The sequence below is a fragment of the Hippopotamus amphibius genome, chromosome 3 (assembly GCF_030028045.1).
Source record: "Hippopotamus amphibius kiboko isolate mHipAmp2 chromosome 3, mHipAmp2.hap2, whole genome shotgun sequence".
NCBI classification, from domain to species: Eukaryota; Metazoa; Chordata; class Mammalia; order Artiodactyla; family Hippopotamidae; genus Hippopotamus; species Hippopotamus amphibius.
In genome coordinates this window covers 172,194,884-172,213,583 of record NC_080188.1, presented here as the reverse complement: position 1 = coordinate 172,213,583, position 18,700 = coordinate 172,194,884, and the positions used below count along the sequence as shown (strand labels likewise).

The 18,700-nt window shown below is 41.8% G+C and overlaps 1 protein-coding gene across 3 annotated transcripts in view; it reads right to left on the bottom strand.

Moving 5' to 3' along the window:
- The window catches only part of SEC16B (SEC16 homolog B, endoplasmic reticulum export factor), a 61,918-nt gene extending 44,886 nt beyond the window's left edge, over positions 1 to 17,032 (bottom strand). For all 3 annotated transcript variants that reach the window (XR_009052843.1, XM_057729539.1, XM_057729540.1), the window contains exons 1-2: positions 15,339 to 17,032; positions 14,724 to 14,847 (exon numbers count right to left, since the gene is read on the bottom strand). The gene's annotated coding sequence lies outside the window, so the exon portion shown is untranslated. The remainder of the gene's footprint in view (positions 1 to 14,723; positions 14,848 to 15,338) is intronic.
- Between the last annotated feature and the right edge of the window lie 1,668 nt (positions 17,033 to 18,700).

The following is an 18,700-nucleotide window of genomic DNA, read 5'->3' as shown; positions in this document are numbered from 1 at the left end:
CAGCTCAGCGGCTAAGACACTCCCTCAGGCTTGACCCCATTTCTTTACTAAAAGTAAAAATATAGGAAACAAACTGAGAGGCCCTGTGTCAACAGATGAACGGTAATTATTTGTCTGGGTAATGGGATTGTGGGTGATTTGATTTTTCTCTTCTTGCTTGTCCTTATTTTCTAACTTTTCTATAATAAATTTATATCTTAAAAGACAAAATCAACTAACATTATTTTTTTTTAATGTAGAAAAGCAATTTATTCCATTATAAGCACTTACACAGTTAGTCAAGGAGAGTAACAGGCCTGCTGGTGAAACAGGTCACCCAAAATAGAGATGGTATCAAACTAGTGGTCAAGGACTAACTCCTTAAAAAAAAAAAAAAAAAAAAAGCAACTCTTATCCAGGATTAATTTAATTTTAAAAACAAATACAAGCTATCGATTCACTCTTCTCAACTTAAGTGGACAGTCTACCTGTGGTATAACTGTCAGGTAAAAACATACATCTTTACAACTTGGTGGTCCCAAGTTTTTTTTGTTTTTTTTTTAAACCATTTCACAGAAAGGAAAGAAATAATAATGACAACAGCTCAAGAAATACACTAACAAGCAAAAATATATGGGGAGAGAGGAACATGTTGTTTTGACTTAACTAACATTATTTTTGATTAATACTATATCCAAGGCAAGATTCTTAGGTCAGAGTTTATGTTTTTATTAATTTTTGTAAATTTCTTTCTAAAAATGTTGCAGCAATTTACATCCACACCTACAATCCACAGAAGACCTTTCTGAACATTCTTATCCACGTTGGATATTCTTTTTAATATTTGCCAATTAAAGGATGAAAAATAGCAACAAAAAAAATACTATATCCAAATGTGGTGTTGTCACAGCAGTAACTAATAATGCACTCGCGTTGCTAAAATGGAGCAGTGATGCCCCAAAGGGTTCAGGATTGGTCAGTTATGCTCAGTCTGCTCTTCTGGAAGATGACTCTGGAATTCACTCATTCACTAAGCAAATGTTTTTTGAACACCGAATACATGCCCAGCATCGTCACTTGCACTGGGGATATTGAGATAAATGGCATTTAATCCTTGCCCTAAACAAGCTCTCAGTCCAGTAGAGAAGTAGAAATTCAAATATGCAATGCAATCATTACTCTAATAGGTATAATCACTACTTTTTCAAACAGGAGGAAGCACAAGGGCAAAGGCAAGACTAGAAACAGGGAGATGTGCTGTTCAAGGTTATCCCACAAACACGCAAGACCAATGAATACCTCAACTAGAGCAACAGCAAAGAGGTTGGATGAGAAAGGACAGATATATGTATAAAAAGTAGAGTCAACATGACTTGATATTCTATTGAATGTAGAGAATGAAGAAGAAGGAAAACTCTAGGACAATCTCAAGTTTTCAGGCTATAGAGATGGGACCACACTGCCCCTTTTTTGGATAACAATCTTGGAAGAGGAGCCAGTTTGGTGGGGGAAGATGATGACTGCATCTCTGGATGTGCTAACTGTGAGGGACCTGTGGACAGAGGTAAGTGTGGTCAGTGAGTAGTTGATTTTAAGAGTGTAGAACTTAAGAAAGGGGTCTAAGGAGAGAGAGGTGGTGATTAAAGCCACAGGCATGGGTAGTATTGCCTAGGAAAAGCTTGGCGTTAGAAGACAAGACCTAGGAAGAAGCTCTGAGGAATACCAACATTGGAGAGCTGGACACAGAAACAGGAGGCCGTGAAAGACGACAGTGAAGAGCCAGAACGTGGGCAGAAAGCGGGGAGAAGGTGGTGTCCCAGAAGCCAGGGGAGGTGACGGCTTCAGAAACGGGAGCGTGATTAACAATACCAAACGCAGGAGGAATATTGAGAGAGGCAACAGTGAAAGTGTTCTCCACACATTGGGTTTACCAACAAGGAGGACTGATGATCATAACATGAACAATTTCAATAGAACTATGGTCAAGGGAGTGAGGAATTAGACACGGAAATCACTCATACAGTGAATGGAAAGTAAGGAAAAGGAAACAGCGAGTAGAATTACTCTTTCAAGTACTCTTGAAAGAAGTACTCTTTCAAGACTACTATGAGGCACTCAGCATGGAAGAATTGGTTTAGGGTGGACAAGATGAAAGAGAGTTATATGCTGATTCATATGGAGATTGGAGATACAGAAAGGAAATACAAATGCTGAAGGAATAAATCTCAAAAGAGGTTGGTCATATGGGATCCAGAGTATAGGAGCAAAAGTTAAGCCTAGCTAAGAGGAAGAGCATCTCTTCCTCAGAGAAAGAGATAAAGGGGGTGAGGATGAGCATGGATGGAGAAAAGTTTGTACAAAAAGGAACCGGATACTGAGACCTCTCTGTGGAGTAGACTGCTAGAGATCAGGGTGAGTGTGTAATGGGAGACCTGAGAAACGTGATGAAGGTTTGGACTGGCCAGTGCGGAAAATGGGAGTAGACTTTAATTAGGAACATGTCCTCAGAGGAACAAGTAGGCAGCAAGTGCAGCTGTTATTGGACACTTAGATGGATTTGAAACTTCGTGGGGATACGGAGCATCTGTGGTTTGGTTCATGCTATGACCACAGTGCCTAGCACGGTTCCTGGTGTGTGACAAGAGCTCAATAAAGATTTTGTTTATAAATGAATAGACATCTGAAATTTATAGCAGCAACAGCCTTACTGCAGATCATATCCAGCAGTTTTCACAGCCTGAGTATAGAATTAAACTCTGATAGGGAGTTCCTAAAGAAAGGAAAAGGGAATGTTGAGGCAGTGAGTTAAGAGGACTGACCAGAGAGTGATTAAAGGGATGCCATGTGGGACATAAATGAGACAGAAACACAAATTCTCTGCATATCCCGTTAAACTGTAGTCCCTAGAAATACCTAAGACGCCCTCTCTGATAGGACAGTGAAAGAAAAACATTCAATCACAATTCAAAATAAAAACCTTAGTTAAAGCAGGAATGACTGGATGCCTACACCTGCCTTTCCAAAAACATCTGATACATTGAGGTGCTTTTCAGTCAGCCAGCATCTCACAGCTCTGACTCCAGAAAGGAGTCAGGGGGGAAGGTTTAGTGCAGAGCAGCCTCTTGACTCCAGCAAAGCCAGCCCCCGGAGCCAGCCTTGGAGATCCAGAGCTCATGGCCTCGGCCAGGGATTGGCCACTGGGGCTTTGACCCCTTCCTTCAGGTAAGCTGGGTGGCAGGCAGGAGGCAGAGCAGCATGTGCCTGTCAGCAGTTTCGTTACCAGGAAGGACGCGTGCCAGGAAAACACGGTCTAAGGGCCAGAGACAATTAGCCTGGCACAGGCACCATAAGCTACCCATGCCAATCCTGGGACTGTTGCCGTTACCACAGTCCTAGAAGTGAAGGTTTGGGTACTTTGTTGATTTTCTACAGGACCAGGGGACCCTTTGTGTGAGCCCTGACGAAAGGGCTCCTTTAAATGCCACCCCTGTGGCTGCCTGCACACCTGCCCTCCCTGCATCCACCTCTGCTGCCAAGAGCTAGAGAAGGAGTGTACCACTTAAGAGGAAGAATGGAACTTCCCTGGTGGCGCAGTGGTTAAGAATCCATCTGCCAATGCAGGGGACACGGGTTCAAGCTCTGGTCGGGAAGATGCCACACGCCGCGGAGCAACTAAGCCCGTGTGCCACAACTACTGAGTCTGCACTCTAGAGCCCAAGAGCCACAACTACTGAGCCTGTGTGCCACAACTACTGAAGCCCACGTACCTAGAGCCCATGCTCCACAACAAGAGAAGCCACCACAATGAGAAGCCCACACACCACAATGAAGAGTAGCCCCCGCTCGCCACAACTAGAGAAAGCCCGTGTGCAGCAACAGACTCAACACAGACAAAAATAAATTAATTAATTAACTAAAAAAAAGAGGAAGAATGCCTCCATTCTCCCTTATCAGCTCTGGGCTGGCAAAGGGGGCCTCACTTTCTCCTCTCTTTGCCCCTCCCATTTAATGGATGCCCCAGAACCAGGATGAGTGGGTGGCAGATGGATGCTGCTGTGACTTTTAACCCCACATCAAGCTCCATCACGCAAAGGTGACTCACACACCTGCTAAATGAAATAAAAGGCTATAAATGCTGGGAGTGTCCTCTGAGCCCCCAAAGCCAACAGGAAGGAGGCAGAATAAGGCTTCCTGAGTGTGAATCTCAGCTCTGCTCTCTGCTGGCTGCAAGAACGTGGGCAAGTTATTTTGTATCTCCTTTTCTTCCTCTATAAGATGGGGGTGACAATAATAGAACTTTTCTCTCAAAGAGTTGTCGTTTAAGAGTAAATTAGATTAAAAAACTACAAACTACTTGACATACAGTAAATGCCCAATAAATGTTAACAGTTAGCATTTCCCTGAAAATGCTGTAAAGTGCTTAGGAAGCGTTCTGTACAAGTCATCAGTCAGGAGCTAACTGATTACCCATTACTGCTCTGAAATCCACAATGCCTCCTTCACACTTAACCCAGTGTCCCCAATGAACCATGAGATCAGGGGAAAATTGAGAAACTATGTCACACAACTACATATGACAAAAAAGAATGGGTTAAGGTAAGAACATCAGAATTAGAAAATTCAGGAAAATTTAGTCCTATGCTTCTCACACTGGACTACTTGTAGCCCCAGGGACAGTGCAGGATGCCGCAGGATCAGCACTAATTTTACTTTATAAGCTATTTAAAATATTATTTTAATTTTTAACAAACACAAATATTGTACTATTGAATATTATGGAATAAAATTCAAATACGTATTAATGTTTACAACAAAGCATGAGAAACTTCAAAAAATTTTCATACTTGCAATGGGACAGATACATACACACCACACACACACACACACACACACACACACACACACACACACACACACTTTCATATACACATATCCTGCACCCCCCAGGAATCACTCCCTGCCATTTGATGGAAATGTTTGAGAGACACATTCTGAACAAAAGCAGACATTCAGACATGTAACTGATGAGCTGGAAAGAATCTCTGGAAGGAATCCATCCCTGCAGGTGAAGCAGTGCCTAAGCCAGGGAGACTCAGGACAAGGCATACAGCTCTTTGATTTACAGACCCATAGCACACCAAGCTCTCCACTGCTGGATAAAATTCCTCTATTATTTAAGACTCTACAGGGTACGCAGGAGGCCAGTGACTCTCTCAGTTTACCTGGGACAGGAAGCATTTGTTCTCGAGTTAAGGTACGTCCTCAGACTCCTAATAGAAACACACCCCAATATTTTAGAGTCGAGATACTTTTCCTTAATGGTAACACACATGCATGACTCAGACTCATTTAAACCCTTTGATTGGGGGAAAATGTCATGCCACTCAGCCTCCTTCTCCTTTCCAGGTTACATAGTCCCAATCCCGTTTATGTTTCCTTGTACAATTTCCTTTACTCGATCATTTTGAGGAGTAGCAAAGGCCCAGGAGAAAGGAAATAGGAATTGAAACCTGGATTTAGTTTTAACACCACCATTTCCCAGGCATGTGCCTTTGGGAAACCATCATTCAATCTCTACGAGCCCCAGTCTCCTCATCTTTAAAATGAAGTCTAAAAAGTACCTCACAGGGCTGTGATGTGGATGAAATGGAATGATTAAACACCCAAGTGTCCGTTAAATAGAGGTTTCCAATAAATCTCTGCCTCTTCCTCCTCCGGGTTCCTCACCTGCTGTTAAAGGGGTGACAATCTAAACAGTATGCCAAGCTCATGAGCATGGTACAGTATAACGGTTAAGAGCTCAGGCTTTGCAGTCCACATTGGATTTGAGTCCCAGAGCCTCCCCTGACTAGCTGTGAGACTTCAAGCAGGTTACTTAACCTCTCAGGCTCAGTGTTCTCATTTGTTAAGTGATTGTACAATAATGGATATCTTCGCAAGGTTGTTGCAGGACAAAGTACAGTTCGTGGCATGTAGGGGGTGCTCAGTGAGTATTCGATGCCAGGTGAATGCACGAGCTAGCAAAGCACGTGGCACAGTGCCTACACATAGGAAGTGTTCACCACGTGCTTGTTGCCAGTGTTGTTGTGTCAAAGAACATAGCAGGAGAGTTCCCTTCTGGGCTGTTTGGGGTATATGCTCTTATGGTTGTTTTATCACAGCAGTTCATATTTCACTGTTATCTTAGCCATTTTTTATTAGTGACTTAGAATCTAATCTCAGGTTATTGAGATTTTTGTTTTATTTTACTTTTTCTCCTGCCCTCTCTCTCATCATCGTAATCCACTGCATTCAGAGCCTGTCTTCCCCAGAGACGGGCACCCTTGGCTCTTTATTTACATTACCCAGTGGTATGGGCAGAGTTTGTCCATTTAGGGGGCAATGAAAGTGAGACCAGTAAGGGTAAGAAATTTCACTAAACTCATGCGGCATCAGTATCAGTCATCAAGTGGAGGAAAATCAATCATAGGAATTCTAGTCAAAGCCTTGTTCAGAAAAGCATACTGGTTAGTAATAGCCATGTGATATATTTAGCACAAAAAGGCAGTTATTTAAAACTCCATTCCACAATCTTCAAAGCTATCAGTCACTGTAAATAGGTTCATTCAATTTGACATATATATAGGAATATATATATTCATAAAAACAGAAACTCGGGGATTAATTTTTATATTTCCTCCCTGTCCCATTTGTCAGCCAGTAAAGGCACACGCCACTTTGCTGGTTCTACTCCTCTGCCCGCTGTTCCACGTACAGAAATAGCCCGTGTGTGCACAGCGTGAGTGCATACACGTATTTTAGTGGCACTCACATTCTTGTTCTCTCGGCCTGGAATAAGTGACTGCAGATATAGCCAAGATCCCCAGGAGTGCTGTTCTAATGCTGAATTTAGCACATCAGGGCAATTTCCATAGGAGTCGCTGATGGTGCCAAAAAACAAAGCTCAAACTTCAGTTTCTGGAGGACACTGAAGGGCACGACAAGCTGATGGAGAAATTTCTTTTCTAAGCATAAATGCCTGCAGTCATCACAAGGGAGATGGCCAAAGTTCATTATTTTCTGGGAGCAGCCCATAAATAAATGTTATAGATTCTCTACATGCTGAGTAAATACTTACTGCCTTTCCCAACATTGCTTCTGTGACATTTCCGTACAAGCTTCCAAAGAATACGTCATTTTTCACTAAGGATGTGATCCTTTCTATGCTCCACGACATTGTGACACTATGATACCATGTCCTAGTGCTGGTTCAAATGTCATTCATTGGTGGTGTTGATGAACTCAGTGACGGAGGAAGAATAAAGATGCAGAGGTAGAGAACAGACTTGAGGCCGTGGGGAGGTGGGGAAGGAGAAGCTGGGACAAAGTGAAAGTGTAGCACTGACATTTAGACACTACCAAATGTAAAATAGATAGCTAGTGGGAAGCAACTGCCTAACACAGGAAGATCAACTCGATGATTGCTGATGACCTGGAGGGGTGGGATAGGAAGGGTGGGAGGGATGCTCGGAAGGGAGGCTCAAGAGGGAGGGGATATGGGGATGTATGTATAAATACAGCTGACTCACTTTGTTGTACAGCAGAAACTGGCACAACAGTATAAAGCTACTATACTCCAATAAAGATCCAAAAAAATGTCATTCATTGGATGGATGATGTTCTGAATGAATCTGACAGGGGTATATTGCCTTGCCCCAGGAGGATTTTTAAAAATTATTTCCTTCATTCAATAAATAATATTTGACACAAATATTAATTCATTATTCATTGTAATAAGACTATTTTCTCCTGTATGGGCTGGCTCTCCACAGTTTCCCTAAAAAAGCTGCTAAGCCCCAGGACTATGTGAAAGGAACCCGAAAGAATCCTGGTTCGTATTTAATAACCAAGAAGTGAGTGAGAAACTGAGTACTTCATTCATCATGTATTTACTGAGTGCCTACTATGTGCCAAGCATTGTCTTAGGAGTTAAGTGCAGGCCACAGGAAGTGACCAATGTGAGATTATCCTTATCCTCCTGGAGTTTACTTGCAGACAAGGTAACAGGTAATACCGATGATCAGTGCTAGCAGAGGATGGCAGTAAGAAACAGATGAAACACACAGCAGAGTTGCCAAACCTAGTCAGAGAAGGCTTCCCAGCAAAGAAAGATGTCTCAATGGAGACCTGAAGGATGTGAGTCCATTAGCCTAGAAAGAGGAAAGGGAGAGCAAGAGAGAAGGTGTTCCCAGCAAGAGGATGGCTATGTTAAGGCCTCAGAGGTGAATAGGACCTGTGCACTCAGCACATCGTCAGTGGGTTTTATGTTCAGTGTGGTTGGTGTCTAGAATGCAGACAGAAGTTGCTATATAGACTGAATATTCGTGTCCCCCCAAAATGTGTATGTTGAAACCTAATACCCAATCTGATGGTATTTGTGCAGATTTTGGGGGTTGATTAGGTCGTGAGGACAGAATCCTCATGAATGGGATTAGTGCCCTTATAAAAGAGACCCCAGAGAGGATCAAGATGGTGGAGTAGGAGGACATGCGCTCATTCCCTCTTGCAAGAGCACCAGAATTACAACTAACTACTGAACAATCATCGACAGAAAGACACTGGAACTCACCAAAAAAGATAACCCACATCCAGAGACAAAGGAGAAGCCACAATGAGACGGTAGGAGGGGCACAATCACGTTAAAATCAAATCCCATAAATGCTGGGTGGGTGACTTACCAGCTGGAGAACAGTTATACCGCAGAAGTCCACCCACTAAAGTGAGGGTTCTGTGCCCCACGTCAGGCTTTCCAACTTGGGAGTCCAGCAACGGGAGGAGGGATCCCCGGAGAATCAGACTTTGAAAGCCAGTGGGATTTGATTGCAGGACCTCCCCAGGACTGGGGGAAACAGAGACTCCACTCTTGGAGAGCACACAAAAAAGTGTGCTCACCAGGACCCAGGGGGAAGGAGCAGTGACCTCATAGGAGACAGAACCAGACCTACCTGCTGGTGTTGGAGGGTTGCCTGCAGAGGTGGGGGGCAGCTGTGGCTCACCGAGGAGACAGGGGCACTGGCAGCAGGGGTTCTGGGAAGTGCTCATTGGCGAGAGCCCTTCCAGAGTCCACCATTAGCCCCACCAAAGAGCCTGTAAGCTCCAGTGCTGGGTAGCCTCAGGCCAAACAACCAACAAGGTGAGAACACAGCCCCACCTATTGGCAGACAAGCAGATTAAAGTCTTACTGCGCTCTGCCCACCCAGCCCAACCCACCATCAGTCCCTCCCATCAGGAAGCATACAAGAGCCTCCTAGATAGCTTCCTCCACAAGAGGGCAGACAGCAGCATCAAGCAGTATCAGCAGTATTTCATCCTGTGGAACTGAGAACCACAGCCACAGAAAGATGGAGAAAATGAAAAAGCAGAGGACTTTGTACCAGATGAAGGGACAGGATAAAACCCCAGAAAAACAACTAAATGAAGAGGAGATAGGCACCCTTCCAGAAAAAGAATTCAGAAGAATGATGGTGAAGATGATCCAGGACTTTGAAAAAAGATTGGATGCAAAGATTGAAAAGTTTACCAAAGACCTAGAAGAATTAAAGGGCAAACAAACAGAGATATGCAACACAATAACGGAAATGAAAAATACACTAGAAGGAACCAACAGCAGATTAGCTCAGGCAGAAGGGCAAATAAGTGAGCTGGAAGACAGAATGGTGATAATCACTGATGTGGAAAAGAATAAAGAAAAAAGAATGAAAAGAACTGACGACAGCCTAAGAGACCTCTGGGACAATGTTAAATGCACCAACATTCGCATTATAGGGGTCCCAGAAGGAGAAGAGAGAGAGAAAGGACCTGAGAAAATATTGCAAGAGATTAGAGTTGAAAACTTCCCTAACATGGAAAAGGAAATAGCCACCCAAGTCCAGGAAGTGCAGAGAGTCCCAGGCAGGATAAACTCAAGGAAAAACATGCCAAGACAAACAGTAGTCAAATTGACAAAAATTAAAGACAGAGAAAAGTTATTAAAAGCAACAAGGGAAAAATGACAAATAACATACAAGGGAACTCCCATAAGGGCAAACAGCTGATTTCTCAGCAGAAACTCTGCAAGCCAGAAGGGAGTGCCATGATATATTTCAAGTGATGAAAGAGAAAAACCTACAACCAAGAATACTCTACCCAGCAAGGATCTCATTCAGATTCAACGGAGAAATCAAAAGTTTTACAGACAAGCAACAGCTAAGAGAATTCAGCACCACCAAACCAGCCCTACAACAAATGCTAAAGGAACTTCTCTAAGTGGAAAACATAAAAGAAAACGACCTACAGAAACAAAAACAAAACAATTAAGAAAATGGTAATAGGAACATACATATCGATAATTACCTTGAATGTAAATGGACTAAATGCCCCAACCAAAAGACACAGACTGGCTGAATGGATACAAAAACAAGATATATGCTGTCTACAAGAGACCCATATATATGCTGTCTACAAGAGACCCACTTCAGACCTAGGGACACATATAGACGTAAAGTGAGGGGATGGAAAAAGATATTCCATGCAAATGAAAATCAAAAGAAAGCTGGAGTAGCAATACTCATAGCAGATAAAATAGACTTTAAAATTAAAAATGTTATGAGACAAGAAAGAACATTACATAAAGATCAAGGGATCCACCCAAGAAGAGGAGATAACAATTATAAATACATATGCACCCAATATAGGAGCACCTCAATACATAAGGCAAATACTAACAACTATGAAAGAGGAAATGCAAGGCAGAAATAGAGATGCAGATGTAGAGAACAAACATATAGACACCAAGTGGGGAAAGTGGGGAGTGTTGAGGGGGAAGGAACTGGGAGATTGGGATACCAGATTGTACACTCTAAATATATGCTGTTTATTGTCTGTTAACTGTATCTCAATAAAAGTCCTTTAAAAAGAGAGAAAGAGAGACCCCAGAGAGATCCCATGCCCCTCCTGCCATGTGAGGACACAGTGAGAAGATGGTTGTCCATGAACCAGGAAGCAGGCCCTAACCAGACACTGAATCTGCCAGCACCTTGACCTTAGACTTGCCAATCTCCAAAACTGTGAGAAACAAATGTCTGTTGTTTATAAGCCAGCCAGTCTATGGTATCATGTCATAGCACCTTGGACGGATAAAGACAGAAGTGATAAGGGCTGAGACTGCAGAGATTGTCCTAGCTGCCTCCGCCAGGAAGTAGAGCCGAGTATAGCCCCAGCTTTCCCCAGTACCCAGAGTGCTTGCACACAATGTGGCAAACATGTGCTATTTCTGCCTGCCCTGCATCTTACCCTTCAGCTTCTGGTAATAAATCATTAGTTTTCCTTTGATGAGCTTCCCTGCTCCCTCTCAGTTTATATGGCATGTATGGGACTGACCCCATTCCTTGTCCTAAGAATGGACACAAAATTCATACCTGACAGTAAGAGTCCTGCAGCTCCCTGGCCAAAGTGATTAGTCTGGCAGTTAGCACATGCCCAGGGGCATGTCCAAGAAGCATGCTCCCAGAACTCAGGCTTGAACTACTGAGAAAGCAGTATGCTTCCCATCGAGTTGACTGAGATGATAGAATATCAACCTGGAGCTGCTGGCAGCCATCTGTCCACCACTAACTCATCCAGTAATAGTTTCTTGAATAAGTAGTATTGCCTCATGCTGTTGTAGACATTAGGGACGCAGAAATAAAGGACATAATTCTGTTTTTCAGGTTTTTACCATCAACTGGAAAGGCAAATAAAGTAAATTAATTACTTTAGTTAAAAGTGATAAATGTTACATAGATTATTATATGATCACGGAAGGGCAGCCAACTCAAACAAGTCTTCTTAGGGGAAAAAACGCTCATTAAACCTTGTTAGAGGGACTTTACTGGTGGCTCAGTGGTCAAGAATCTGCCTGCCAATGCAGGGGACACGGGTTTGATCCCTGGTCTGGGAAGATTCCACATACCACAGAGCAGCTAAGCCCACGAACCACAGCTCGTGCTCCACAGCAAGAGAAGCCACCGCAATGAGAAGCATGCACACCACAACGAATAGTAGCCCCCCTCCTCCGCTCTCTGCAACTAGAGAAAGCCCACGCGCAGCAACGAAGATCCAACGCAGCCAATAAATTAATCAATTAATTTTTAAAAAAACTTTGTTAGATAAGTAGAACTCAGTCAAGTGAACTGAGGCATGGGGGTAGTTCCAGAAGAGCAATCAGTAAGTTCAAATGCATGGAGAAGTCCAGCTGGACAAGCTCCAGTGACCAACCATATTCAGAGTGGAGGATAATGCCCTTTCAGGGAAGTGGGAGGAAGGAGGCCAGATGGCCAAACTGGGATTAAATGGTGAAGGCTTTGGATTTTTGCTGAAGACTTCAAGGGGCTTCTGAAAGACCCAAAGCAGAAGTGACACCATCAAGTTGGCATTTTAGAAAACCAGACAAGTCACAACATAGAGAATGGCTTGGGGAGTGCCAGACTGCAGGCAGAGTGAGTCTTAAGAGTCAGTCACCATCATCCTCCTTTTTAAAGTCAATACAAACAAACTAAAGCACTGGCGGAAGGGGAAAAGTGAGCAGGCGGTAGCTGTCAGATTCAAGAGAGAACAAGGAAGCAGAATAAATGGGATTTAGAGGTTCACTGTATTTACACAGCTCCAGTCTTGTGATGATAGATGGTGATGTCCCTGATCAAGGTTGGAGTGCATTTTATTGGAAGAAGCAGATTTTGTGAGGAAAGGTAAGTTCCGGTCGGGCCATAGTAAGTTGAACTACTGTCCACGGGACAATATGCTTGAGCGTGTCTCAGGCAGTGAATATGAGTCAGGAACTCCTGAAAAAAGTCTGCAGGGACTCACATGTGTGGTGTGTGGTATTCATTTGTGTATACGTTGCTTCTTTCCTGAAGATTTGGATGTGCTTTGATTTAATGTGTTATCAGCACACAAGTCATAATTAAAATCACAGATATGAATGAGATTGTCAAGGGAAAGCACAGGCATCGAAATTTTAACAAAAAAAAAAAATAATTAAAGCTAAAATGCAGAGAATGAGAAGTTCATAAAGACTAAGAAGGCAGAGTCATAACAGCATCAAGGAAGCCAAGAGGTCAAGACAGAGGAAGAGGTAAAGAGAACAAAAAACAGTAAGAGATCAAGTTATATAAGAACTTGACAGTAGGGAGGGACCATAAGTGGTTGTTCATTGGCTGCTTGGTTAGTTGGTATAAAATGGGAGACACTCAAACATGTTTTTACCTATGGTGGAAAGCCAGTGTAGAGGAGAGACTAAAGAGATGGGGGAATAAAAGTAATGAGTGATAGATGTGGTCCCTCAGAAGGCCAAAGTGGGACTTCCCTGGCGTTCCACTGGTTAAGACTTCCACTGCAAGGGGCACAGGTTCGATCCCTGGTCAGGGAACTAAGATCCCACATGCTGTGCGGTGCGGCCAATAAAATAAACAAATTTAAAAAGATTTTTTTAATGCACATAAAAAAGAGAGAGAGAGAGAGAAGGCCAAGGGGGATGGAGCTCATAGCCCAAGTGAAGGGATTCCTCAGGGGTCAGGAAGTACACGTCTGCCACTGAGGAGGGAGGGAGGCAGCAAGGGATGTATGAATGTCCATGTGGACAATTTTGTGAGCCAGGCTAGGCAAGCCTGATGGAAAAAATATACATACTAATGATGTTAAAGAAATTGACCTTATCCTTCATTCTATTACAACATGTTAATGAGACACCCACAATTTCCAAAGCTAAAATTGACTGAGCTGATGGTGCTGGGTTTCAGGAAGCTCATGATGTATCACACAGTCACCAGTGGTGGGTATTTTCTATTATTTCTCTCTCTCTTTTTTTTTTTTTTTTTTTTTTTTTGTATTTTCTATCATATTGGAAAGTACCGTCTGGCTTATTTTTGACTCCTTAATTTCTTTCAAGTCATAGCCTGTGGGTCACACTATTTTAAGAAATTTCTTTTTCCTTAGTGTCAGGCTCTTGTGTCTTTGCTCCTCAAAAATCAGCAGCCGTTGGAAAAGTGCCTGTTCCAATCGATAACCATTTGAAAATAGATATTTAAGATGTTCGTGTGGCATCGCTACCTTTAAGACATCTTTCTCAGAAACAATCTTTCCTCCTACCAATATCATATCATATGTGGGCCCATCCAAGAAAGATCCTTCAAGTTTCTGTTACAGAAAATCACAATTTGATAAAACTTGGTTGGTGACATGTGAGATCTATTTCATAAATAAAACACCCGTTCCCACATTGGACATGGAGCAAATTCAGTGCTGTGTGAAAAGCTGTTCAGCAGAGGGAAAACTCACACTAGATGAGGAATCAATTACTGGCAGGGTTCTCCTTCCCACCCATTCATTTTATAGCACAGAAACTGAAGCCCAGAGTGCCATATGGCTAATGGGATCAATGCCAGGACCCAAATCCAGGTTTCCTGACTCCCCGTGCATGGTTCATCCCTCCTCTTATAGCATATGTTTTTCCAGCTGGGCAGCAAACTCTGCTGGGCCAGGAACCTCTTCCATCTTGTTCACTTAGGTGTCCCCAGCATAGAGGTAACAATCAAAAATATCTGTTCGTAAGTTAACCACACTCACGGTGGACCACTGTTGGTCCTCTGAGAGGTTTTTTGAAGAGCTGAGCATCAGAGTAAAAGGTCTCAGCAGAAAGAAAAAAAAAATCACCCACCCATAAACACATGGTTTAGAAACTCTGAAAATACCGGAAACTCCAGACACGATTTCCAGGGTGGAAGCCTCAGGAACAGCAACTCAAGCTAAGGATCCATGCCAGGGCTTCATTTGTCATTGGGTTGGTAGGCACCATGCTTCTAGTCATCCATATACCTGGAGAACAGAAGTTTCCACTATTGCCTCTAAGTCAGCTTTCACCAGCTTGAATCCACCTTAAAATATTTAACAGGCTCTCTCCTCTCCCCCAAACGCTGTAACTGTTAAGCCTCCTTTCATCTTCCCATAACCAAACCTGCCTAAAAATTTTCTATAAGTTGAAACCATATGTCCTTTTACACATTAGCAATGCACTCTATCCCACAGGGGACAGCCCCTGCCAGAGTATGCAGGTATGTTGAGGAGTTAGGACTTGAAAGTGGCATTAGCCACAGCTGAAGTTTGTTTTTTCAAACGAGACCTTGTGAGTTTCTTCGTTTTGCTGAAAACCATGTGCCGGCTTGAAAGCTTTCTACTCTGGTTAGAACAAAATGTTTCTCAAATAAACCTGGTAGAAGTATCTCTAGTGGGAATTATATTTCCTGTTAGTATCCTTCAGTTTGAGTTTGGTTTAGGTTAATTGGTTAATGGTGAAAATAAGTACTTACATCTTTTTCCCCTAAATCAGGAGTTGCAGCTGCCGCTTCTGCTATGTCCCAACATGACAGCCTGCTGGTACTCACAACTGGCAGACACTATAAACTGTGATGCCACGTCAGCTGCCCAGAACCTTTCTGCTTCAGCAACAGTTTCCCAACGGAAAGATTTGTGTGTAGATCCTGAGGCTGGAAACATGATCTGACCACCATATCGAGAAGGTCTGAGTAAAAGAGGTCACTACCTCTTTTATTACAGAATTACAGGGATAAACCACATACCCCTTCATGTATCTAAATGAGAATTCCAAAAGAAATATTATGTTGACTTTCTAAACAATCATGACAGCAAGTTAATAACTGACCCCAAAAAAATCAGGATTAAAAGTGAAAAAGTAAAATTTAGAGACTTCATTGTAGATTTTAGTTCATTAAAAAATTATGAGCTTGAGGTGAAAAAAAATTATGAGCTTGGAATGGCAGAAAACTGAAAGTGAACGCTCATGAATAGGAAGATTTTTTAATAGATTATGAGACATTTATGTTGTGGAATATTCAGATATCTAATGACAAATAATGAATTAGAGCTATATCAGTTAACTTGAAGGGGTTTCTTTGGAACATTAACGAGCCAAAAAAGGTATAATATTATTCTGTTTGGGGTTTCTATGACATATTATTGAGTGAAAAAAAAGTAATATTATCCCATATACTATTATATATGCATATATATGATTATATGTGGTTATATATGATCATGTAACTATATAGATAAAAGTATATAAAAGATATATACCTGGCATTTAACAATACTTCCTTTGTTTTGGGGGGAGGATGTACAAGAACAATGACTAGGGATGGAAGCAACCTTTTTTAAAGGCTTCACAATAAACACCATTTATTACATCCCATTCCTATAAAATTATCTGTGTGTGAATGGCGTGTATGCTTAAGGAGAAGTATGTGTAAGTTTACCAAAGTGCTAATTAGGTATCTTATAGTGGTGGGCTTCCAGATGATATTTATTTTATTCTTTATAATTTTATGTCTTTCAATCTTTTTCAAAGAAAAAATTTTATTTATATAATCAGAACAAACACTAAATCTGTTTTTATTATGTAAAAAGTATTGACAAGTGGTAACTTGCCTGAGCTCTTATGCTTCGAGGCCCTCTGCTGAATCTTAAACAGATTGGTTTTTTTCCTTTGTGTTCCAAATACACTCAAGAATTCTGAAGATGTTCTTGTGCTTATCTGGAACAGACAAGCCACGCCAAAGAGAAATGTAAAACACTCTTCTAGCCCGGACCTCACACAGCCCTCCTCTCCTTTGAGATTAATGGCAGAGGTGGGTCACATCTTCACACCCTCCGGTGATGTGTGGTGCAGGGGGAGGGCCCCACGGCACAGCACACACAGAGAAGTTATGACGCGGCTGTGATCCATACTGCCTCGGGTTATGCCTCTAGGGATGACTCAGCAATCATCTGGGAAAATGCCAGTTGAGGAAAAGGGAGTTGGAATTGACCAATCAATCCCTGCTTTCAGCAACAGAGCCAGAAATTGGGAAATAAGCTCATATTGATCAATGACCAAATAACCAACACTTTTTTTTAAATTTAGCTTTTTTTTAAGCTCTTTATTGGAATATAATTACTTTACACTCTTGTACCAGCTTTTGAGGTACACCAAAGTGAATCAGCTGTATTTATACATATATCCCCATATCCCCTCCCTCCCGCGACTCCCTCCCACTCTCCCTGTCCTGGCCCTCTAAGGCATCACCCATCATCGAGCTGATCTCCCTTTGTTATACAGCAACTTCCCATTAGCTATCTGTTTTACAGTTGGTAGTGTATATATGTCTATGCTACTCTCTCACTTCATCCCAGCTTCCCCTTCGCCCCCCACGCCCCCCAACCCCAGTGTCCTCCAGTCCATTCTCTGCATCTGCATCCTTATTCTTGTCCTGTCACTGCATTCATCAGAACCATCTTTTTTAGATTCCGTATATATGAGTTAGCATACAGTATTTGTTTTTCTCTTTCTGGCTTATTTCACTCTGTATGACAGACTCTAGGTCTATCCACCTCATTACATATAGCTCCATTTCAGTTCTTTTTATGGCTGAGTAATATTCCATTGTGTATATGTGCCACATCTTCTTTTCCATTCATCTGTTGATGGGCATTTAGGTTGCTTCCATATCCTGGCTATTGTAAATAGTGCTGCAGTGAACATTTATGGTACATGTTTCTTTTGGGATTATGGTTTTCTTTGGGTATATGCCCAGTAGTGGGATTACTGGGTCATATGGTAGTTCTACTTGTAGTTTTGTAAAGAACCTCCAAACTGTTTTCCATAGTGGCTGTACCAACTTACATTCCCATCAACAGTGCAGGAGAGTTCCCTTTCCTCCACACCCTCTCCAACATTTATTGTTTCTAGATTTTTTGATGATGGCCATTCTGACCGGTGTGAGGTGATACCTCATTGAACCAACACATTTTATATAATTAAAACACAGGCAAGGTCACTATGTATTCACTGGCCACATTTTCTGAATTTAAATGAAGTAAGGTATATGAATGTACTTGGATGTAAAATTAGCTTATTTATATGGAAACACCACAGAGTTGTTTGTTTGTTTGTTTTTTAATTCGGGCAGTTATAGAAAATTCAAGATGTCCCATCACCATGAGGACTGTGAATTAAGTAGATATGTGTATAAATCAGAAGGCATATATCATATATTCATTACTCTGGAATGGGTGAAGCTCTCAATTTTAAAGTTAAATAAAAAGATCTGATTTAGATAAAATTTCTAAATTATAGAACTGTTTTAAAAATAACGTTTTAAAAATAAATGTTCTTTTAAACTACAAAAATAATTCAAAGTAGAGGCCAAAATGTTTTATCCTGAAAGGATCTCAAATTCAGCCCATCATTTTAGATAGAAATAATTAGAGATTCAGAAAGTTTACATAACTTGCCCAAGGTCAAAAACACAGTAGAACTTGGGGCTCTGGCTCTCAGAGATCATCCCACAACATCGTGCTGTAAATATTAAGAATAGATCCTACCTAACCTGACTTGTCATAACTAGAGAAGACACTCATAATTACCATATTCTTGCTTTGTATGCAAAGAGCACCTCCTCAGATTTATGCAAAGAATATTTAAATATGACCTGCATTTGCCATCTTGTCTTACAATTAGTCTAGTCTCTGTTACCTTGTTAATAATCACTCAACCAGATGAAATGAAGAATTGCAAATAGAAATCCATAAAAAGCAGAGTGTAAATAAATGCCACATGGGTGATGTCAGCTACGAGAGGTCAGGAGAGGAAGATAAACCTAAAGTAATTTCAAGG